The sequence below is a fragment of the Cucumis sativus genome, chromosome 7, assembly GCF_000004075.3.
Source record: "Cucumis sativus cultivar 9930 chromosome 7, Cucumber_9930_V3, whole genome shotgun sequence".
Lineage (NCBI taxonomy): Eukaryota > Viridiplantae > Streptophyta > Magnoliopsida > Cucurbitales > Cucurbitaceae > Cucumis > Cucumis sativus.
This window is the reverse complement of record NC_026661.2, coordinates 1-8463: the sequence shown is the minus strand read 5'-3', so window position 1 is coordinate 8463 and position 8463 is coordinate 1. Positions and strand designations below refer to the sequence as shown.

The following is an 8463-nucleotide window of genomic DNA, read 5'->3' as shown; positions in this document are numbered from 1 at the left end:
AGACCGAACCATTTTAAATTCGGTTTGACTATTTGAGACAGCAACAAACTGTGTTTTTTGTTTTGTACATAAATGGTGTGGTTTGATTCGGTTTTAACAAGCGGTTCAATTTATACCGTTCAGACTTGATCTTATATAATGTGAAATTATTTTTTTTTTCTTTGAATTTTTATCTAAGTGTACTCAAATTGTATACCATGTTACAAAATTGCAATAAATTTTTAAAATTTTCAAAAATATTATAAATTGACTAATATTTTATACAAATATAGAGTAAAAATGACCAATTTACTCTTTTTATTATTTAATAATATATTAAAAATAAAAAGAAAAGAGAACCACGTTTAAGATTTTCATTTATTAAATATTCTATGAAAATATGGATTAAATTCTATTAAAGTAATATTAATAATAAAAATTGTCCTTAGTTTGCTTTTTATGATTTTTCTAAAAAATTGTCCTTTTTTTTTTGCATTATTTTTCATATATTTTATATAATTATAGTATATATTGAATAATATAATGTATATTTTATTAGTGAAATGTTCTTATATCAATTTATTTATTTATTTTATTTAAATATTCATATCTTACGTAGTAAATAATACATTATGTTTGAAATAATATTAATTATAAAGGAGAAGAATGACATAATCAAACGTAAATGACAAGTTGTATTGATAACATCACCTGTCTATGTAGTGATATATATTGAAATTCAACTATAAATTATGTAGAATTATATGTCACTAAATATTATGTTGTGTAAATAAGGTGTATCTATATATTAAATCACATCATAAACATATTATAATTTACGAGTATATTATAGTATATATTGTTCATTTAAAAAATATATGACAAATAGAAGTATATAATTATACGAAGTGAGAATATGTATGTATGATATTCTCACTGCATATTATATATACACTAAGAATTGTATTTTACTGTTTTAGTAGTATTTACTATATAAATATATATTTTAAATATTAATTATTAATGAATATATATGTAACGACCCAACTTTTCTAAGTAAGTCGAGATCGTTAATTTTAACAAATAAAGACTTTGATTAATATAAAACAAAACGTAAACAATTAAAAAAAAAAAACATCTTCAAGTCAGGCCTGATTTTAAACATTCAAGAAAACATTAAAATAGTACTATTTACAACAAACGTTTGTAAACTAAATTTTAATTCATTTTAAACCTCACAAAACCCATAAGCGGAGCAAAACACGTTCCTATGGCATCATGCTTCCTTCCTGCCCTCGTCTGTTTGCCGCCTTTATTACCTTTGCCTGAAAATTAAACATAAGAAGGGTGAGTATTTTAAATACTCAATAAGAGACCCTCTACTGGTCCCGTCAGGAGAAAATAAATTATTAACGATCTATTGGGACACCCTGTACAGTCACAGTCTTGTGATCCCGTAGGATACACATCTCAGTCTAACGCCCCGAGGGACGTACATATAAGTCTAGTGCTTCTGCAGAAACACATATCAGTCTAATGCTCCCGAAGGTGCAAAATAAATTGGTGATCCCGTGGACACCTACAAGGTACACATCCCAATAAATCTAACAATTTTCCCCTCATTCCATTCAATCCATCCTTCAGTTGCTTCAAAACATAAAATTTTTTCTCTCAACGTCCTAACAGTCAACTTACTTTACTTAGTCATCTCTCAATAATATACTAATACGTCAGTCAATCAACTATACAGTCAATACACCCCTCAGTTCACCAGCACACAATCATACTTTAGCGTAATCGTACACCCAATCTAAACGAGAATCACAAAGTTTCGTAGCCTACATCTCATACCAACACAATCTACAATCTTCGTCATGTCCACATACACACACTTATATATATCTTCCATGACATTCACGATATACATTGGACGTTATGTCTACTTCAATTCACATGCATTCATATATATTTTCAGTCAAACCACAGTATACATTCAACACACATACAGTTCACAATCACAATTGAGCCAGTAGAAAATCCCTTACCTGAAAGTTAGGAAGCTCCTTAATCAACTAACATCCTAAGCATAACAACATAAAATTCAATTACTTTCACGATACATATCCCACTTATTTTCCTCAACGTAAGTTTCAACTCATCGATATAATGGCCGAACTGAACCTTCAACAATTCACAATCTGGTTGTGAATGTAAGGAGCCTAACGTTACTCCCAACACCTCAACGCCCGACTCGAACTCGCAGCAAAATCCTAAGTGTGGGTCGGTGAGCGGTCGGCCAAAGGAACGTGGCGGCTGGGCCTTCACAGATGGAGACACGTCGCGAACAGACCGCGAATCTGAACGGTTACAGCAAATCTGAACGGTTATACAGCAACTAGTCGGCCGACGTCGATAGCAGGTGAGCGGCGGTTGTGAGCGGGAGCGTGGTCGACGGAGACAGAATCGGCGATGGAGACGGCAGATTGGCGGCGGGACGACTGCTGCAAGGTTGCTTCGCGAACCGGAGATGGCGGCCGACGGTTGCAGACGGAGAGGCTGCAGCGGCAGCTGGGTATGAGAAAAGAAAGAGAGAAACGAAGGAGAAAATTGGGGTGGCCGGCCGTAGAAAACGAAAAGAAAAGAGGAAGAAAAAGAAGAAAGAAAAGAGAAAGGAAAAGAGATGGTTGTGGTCGTACGTTGAACAGGAAGAGAAAGGAAGAAGATGAATAGGAAAAGAGAAAAATAAAATAAAATATTATAAGTATATTTTTTCTTTCTTTTTCCTTTCTTTTATTATTATTCTTTTTCTTTTTTTTCTTAAAATAGAATTATTAATAATAATAATATAATTATAATATATTATTATTACTTTTCTGTTTCCTTTACTTTTCCTCTTCCCAAACAAACATTCTCTCTCTTCATTAAATACTATCAATTCCAACTTTTTATCCCTTCTTTAAAATAACAAAATTTTAGATTATTCAAACTAATTATATTATTTCCAATAATATATATTTCTCATCCTTCCATAACATCAAACACATATATCTATACTCAAAATCCTAAATAAATTACCAAGATCATTCTCTTTTATTCATCCATAACAATATAAAAAAAATCAATTTTCATAATTAATTAGATATTCTTCCATAAATATTCAATTAATTATAATCTTCACAAAACAAACAAATCTCTTAATTTATCTAAAATAACACCCAAATAATTCCAACTTAAATTCAATTCCATTAAGATAAATTAAATTTAAAATTACCTTAAATTTTGGGATGTTACAATCTTTCCCTCCTTTTAGAAACTTTCATCCTTGAAAGTACTAATTCTCAACAACTCTATAATATCCCTGGGTAATGAGCTCTCATATCATCTTCTCGTTCTCATGTCGCTTCTTTAACTCGATGATTCTGCCACAATACTTTTACTAATGAAATTCCTCTATTACGAAGCATCATCACTTCTCTAACCAGAATCTCAACTGGTTGCACCACATAGCTCAAATTCTCGTCAATCTCTAGTGGTTCATAGTCCACTACATGAGATGGATCTGCCACATACTTTCTCAACATCGAAACATGGAAAACATGGAAAACATTATGAATTGCAGAGAGAAATGGAGAGAGAAATGGTGGTAATGCTAAACGATATGCCACAACACCAATTCTCTTTAAAATCTCAAACGGTCCAACAAAACGAGGATTTAACTTCACTTTCTTCTCAAATGCATAACATCCTTCATAGTTGCTACCTGCAAGAACACCTTATCTCCCACATCAAACTCAAGGTTCTTTCACCTCAGATCTGCATAACTTTTTTTTTTCTACTTTGCGTTGTTTGCATAAGTACTCTAATATTCTGAATAAACTCATTAGTAGACTAAACCAACTCATAACCCATCAATCTCTGTTCACCAACCTCATTCCAACAAACAGAAGTTCTACAACATTTACCATACAAAGCTTCAAACGGTGTCATGCCAATGGTAACCTGAAAACTGTTATTATAAGCAAACTCCATCAAATGTAAGTGAGAGTCCCAACTACCTGGAAACTCTAGAACACAAGCTCGTAGCATATCCTCTAAAACTTGGTTCAAACGTTCAGTTTGGCCATCAGTCTGTGGTGAAAGGTTGTACTAGAAATCTAACCTCGTTCCCATGGCAGTCTAAAGTCCCTTCCAAAACTTGGAAGTAAAAAGTGCATCTCTGTTAGAGACAATCAATACGGGCACTCCATGTAGTCTCACAATCTCAATCAAATATAATTATGCTCATTTACTAGTAGTATAAGTGGATTTTTTTTTTTTTGAAATGAAATGTGTCGATTTCGTAAGCCTATCGACAATAACCCAAATCACTGTGTAACCCTTCAGGGTTTTAGGCAATTATATAATAAAAATTCATAGATACATTCTCCCACTTCCACTCTAATATACTCAAAGGTTGCAACAAACCTGTTGGTTCTATCTTGGTGCTTTAACCTGCTAGCACACCAAGCACTTACTAAAAAGATCTTCCATTTCTCTCTTCATATTACGCTAGTAACAAACTCTTTTCAGATCCGGATACATTTTTGTGCTACTTGGATGCATGAGAAATGGGAAACTATGAGTCTCAACCAATAACGTTGTCTTAATTGCATTTTCTGTTGGCTCACATAATTCTCTCTCAAACATAAGTTCATCATCAAAGGATATGGAAAACTCCTTAACTTGCCCTACTTCTACTAGGCAATGCTTCTCAATCAAATAAGGATCAATGAATTGAACCACAAGAATTCTTTGTCTCAAGATCGGATGTACTGACAACTGAGCTAACTGTGAGGTGACTTCCCCCACTAAAACTACAATCTCAGCTCTCTCGTGGTTTTTGTCTAATGAAACCTGTCTGGTAATAAGTGCTGTCAAAATGTGATACTTTTCTACAAAGAGCACCAACTTCCACATTCGCCTTACCTAGATGGTACAAAATCTCACAATCATAGTCATTTACTAACTGAAACCATCTTTGCTATCTCATACTCAACTTCTTTTTGAGTGAAAAAGTATTTTATACTCTTTTGTTAGAAAATATCTATATCTTTTCATCATACATATAGTGCCTTCAAATCATTAATGTAAAAACCACAACTGTCAATTCCATATCATAAGTTGGACAATTTTCCTCATGACTCTTCAACTGACGAGGAGTACAAGCAACTACTTTAACTTGTTGAATCATAATACCTTTTTAAACTTTCCTAAAAGCATCACTATAAATTACGAAACTTTCTGAACCATCATGTACGGTAAGCACGGGAGTTGTACAAGCTTCTGCTTAAGATTCTGAACACTATCCTCATAGGCTTTGTCCCAAACAAACAGAGTCCCTTTTCTTAGTTAACTGAGTCAAAGGAGTAGCTATACGAGAAAATTCTTATACAAACCGTTAGTAATAACCTGCTGAACCCAAAAAGACTACGAACCTCACTGACTATGAAAGGTTGAGGCTAACTGGTAACGACTTCAATCTTTTATGAGATCCACATAAATGTCATCTCTAGATACCACATGGCTTGGAAAGATACTTGGCCTCATCCAAAACTCACATTTTGAAAACTTTGCATACAATTTGTTGACTCGAAGAGCCTCTAAAACCATGTTAAATGCTCCTCATGCGCTGTCTCTATTTTGGAATAAATTAAGATATCGTCAATAGATACAATCACGAAAGTGTCTAAGAGATCGTTAAACACTTTGTTCATCAAGTCGTAAACATTGTTTGAGATTTGCCAACTCAAAAGACATCATAATGAACTCATGATGTCCATATCACGAACGAAAATCTGCCATAGGAATGTCACTGTTCTCTAATCCTCAACAAGTCATAACCTTAATGTAATTCAATCTTAAAAAACACGGACTTATTGCAGTTGATCAAACAAATCCTCATTCATTGGTAAAAGATATTTATTCTTAACCGACACCTTATTCAACTTTCTACAATCAAAACATAAGTGCATCGACCCATCTTTCTTCTTAATAAACAAAAATTGGTGCACCCCAAGATAACATACTTCGTCGAATGTAGTCCTTGTCAAACATTTCTTTCAATTGCACCTTCAAATCTTTCAACTCTGTTGGGGCCATTTTGTATGAAGCTTTAGATATAGGAACGAGTCTAACTCTATCTCAATAGCAAGACCAATTTTGTTTAGCGCGGTAATCTTAGAAACTCTTCTAGAAAAATATCATAATACTTTTTCACCACTAATCAAATAACAAAGAAACATCGACTTCTCTGGTGTCTACCACACTAGTCAAATACAACAGGTACCCTGGTCAAGCAACTTACTAACCTTCATAGCTGGGATAACTTTTAGCGAACGATAGTTCCAACCTCTTTGTACTTGAAACTAGCCTCTGGAGAAGGATTAGAAACTACATTTGCGCTGAACATTTTATGTTTACATGGTTAAACTACATTCCAATTTTCAAACTCCAAACTAGTAACTTTTCATTCACGAGAAACTCAAAATTGTTTCTTAAAGTCACATCAAGACAACCATGCTCATCTTCCTTGTTTCTTTTCAATACCTCCATTCTAAAACCATTTAATGTGTTTCGTATAAACTTGACGTGTATTTAGTCCTCGTTAAAACCACCTACATAACGTATTTTTCTTAGATTTCCAATCACAAAACAGACAATTTCGTAACAACGTTTACTTTTCTACTACTCGACCACTCCTTTGAACACCTCTACATGACAACATTTTTCCTAAATTTCACACATTAAATCTTTCACCATTAAATCAGAATTCATGTAATTCTAGTTTAACTTAGGCAAGGTCATATACATAAACCATACATATAAGCATAAAGCATACCTGACGAGACGAAGGGTCGCGTTAATAGGGACACAAAAACATAGACTTACATCGTAAGTCGGTCTACAGAACCTAAAAACTTAGGCTCTGATACCAACTGTAACGATCCAACTTTTCTAAGTAAGTCGAGATCGTTAATTTTTAACAAATAAAGACTTTGATTAATATAAAACAAAATGTAAACAATTAAAAAAAAACATCTTCAAGTCAGGCCTGATTTTTAAACATTCAAGAAAACATAAAATAGTACTATTTACAACAAACGTTTGTTTATATATTCATTTTAAACCTCACAAGAACCCATAAGCGGAGCAAAAACACGTTTTCTATGGCATCACGCTTCCTTCCTGCCCCTCGCCTGTTTGCCGCCTTTATTACCTTTGCCTGAAAATTAAACATAAGAAGGGTGAGTATTTTAAATACTCAGTAAGAGACCCTCTACTGGTCCCGTCAGGAGAAAATAAATTATTAACGATCTATTGGGACACCCTGTACAGTCACAGTCTTGTGATCCCGTAGGATACATATCTCAGTCTAACGCCCGAGGGACGTACATATCAGTCTAACGCCCCGAGGGACGTACATATCAGTCTAGTGTTCTGCCAGAAACACATATCAGTCAAATGCTCCCGAAGGTGCACAATAAATTGGTGATCCCGTGGGACACCTACAAGGTAAAATCCCAATACAATCTAACAATTTATCCCCTCATTCCATTCAACCCATCTTTCAGTTACTTCAAGTCACAAAAGTTATTTCTTTCAACATCCTAACAGTCAACTTATTTTACTACAGTCATATGTCTGTCAATAATATGCTAATACATCAGTCAATCCACTATACAGTCAATGCACCCCTCAGTTCACCAGCACACAGTCATACTTTAGCGTAATCATACACCCAATCTAAACGAGAATCTCATACAACACAATCTCTACAATCTCCGTCTTGTCCACATACACACATTTATATATAGATTCCATGACAATCACCGACATACATTCGACGTCAAGTCTACTTCAATTCATATACATTCATATATATTTTCAAGTCAACCCCAGTATACATTCAACACACATACAGTTCACAATCACAGTTCACAATCACAATTGAGTCCAGTAGAAAATCCCTTACCTGGATCTTTATGTAAAATTCCTTAGTCGAACTAACTTCAACAAACAAACCCCAAGAGTAAAGAATCGAACTCCAACAAAGCTTAAGGCGTAACTCAAGGACACTAACTCCAAATCACCGATGTCGCCTTCAAGAACAAAGATCAATTCAACCAATTAAACAACATCACATCTTAATGTATTTACAAATGTAAGACCATATTACCGAACAATCTCATCCTTACCAATATCTTGTAACAAGACTTTGACAATCGACGTTAAATAGAAGTTCCCGCAGGATCTACACAAAAGACATCGTGCAAAACACTTTTGCACGCGAACTGGTCCGCGATTCGTAAATGGGACAGCGCGGTATCGACGAAGGCAGAACGGTTCGGACGTTCAACAGCAGTTACGCGCGGACGGGAGTAGCCCGGCAACGTAGCCGAATTCGTGCGATGCGGCATGACCTGCGTCGGCGAGGCTGTTCGTGAC

General features: G+C 34.5%; 1 long non-coding RNA gene across 2 annotated transcripts; it reads right to left on the bottom strand.

Moving 5' to 3' along the window:
• Positions 1-1271: 1271 nt before the first annotated feature.
• LOC116404991 lies at positions 1272-8332 on the bottom strand. 2 transcript variants are annotated; one of them, XR_004218031.1, is made up of 4 exons: positions 8214-8332; positions 7991-8117; positions 7146-7240; positions 1272-1304 (listed from the first exon to the last, which is right to left on the bottom strand). It is a non-coding gene; the product is annotated as an uncharacterized LOC116404991 (long non-coding RNA). The 2 variants fall into 2 exon arrangements; XR_004218032.1 differs by having other exon boundaries at positions 7151-7240.
• Between the last annotated feature and the right edge of the window lie 131 nt (positions 8333-8463).